Here is a 408-nt window from a genome sequence, read left to right as displayed (position 1 = left end):
TTGCTCAATGCCTCATTACACAGCAGATTACCCAACGAGAGCACTGGACAGGCAAGGAGTGAAGCTGGGGTGAGTGAGTTGCATGTCTGTGTCTGACCTGGGCCCAAGGCCCAGGATTACAGCTAAATAGTTCTCACTCTGAATTCTCCAGCCAATTTGCTCCCCAACCTCTTGCCCAGAAGCCAATGTGTGGGCAAGCACCAATCAGCTACATCATCGCACTCGATGGCAGATGCCTGGGTTGCCATGGTTGCAGTGGGAGCATGCCTTAGCATTTAATATTAGCGACAGGCACTGCCAGCTGTTTTGACTCTCTGTGACCTCAGTCCAGTCAGGAATCTTGTTCCTGTTCATCATACAGCAGAAAGACCAAGTAGCTTCCACTCAGAACACCAGTGCCTGTTGAAG

The 408-nt window shown here is 50.7% G+C and overlaps 1 protein-coding gene across 1 annotated transcript in view; it reads right to left on the bottom strand.

The window, feature by feature from the left end:
- The window catches only part of Map3k5 (mitogen-activated protein kinase kinase kinase 5), a 199500-nt gene that overhangs the window by 15923 nt on the left and 183169 nt on the right, over positions 1-408 (bottom strand). The window lies entirely within an intron of this gene.

This window comes from Mastomys coucha, unplaced genomic scaffold (assembly GCF_008632895.1).
Source record: "Mastomys coucha isolate ucsf_1 unplaced genomic scaffold, UCSF_Mcou_1 pScaffold2, whole genome shotgun sequence".
NCBI classification, from domain to species: Eukaryota; Metazoa; Chordata; class Mammalia; order Rodentia; family Muridae; genus Mastomys; species Mastomys coucha.
Note: the sequence above shows the minus strand (reverse complement) of the source record. Positions and strands in the feature narration are given on the sequence as shown.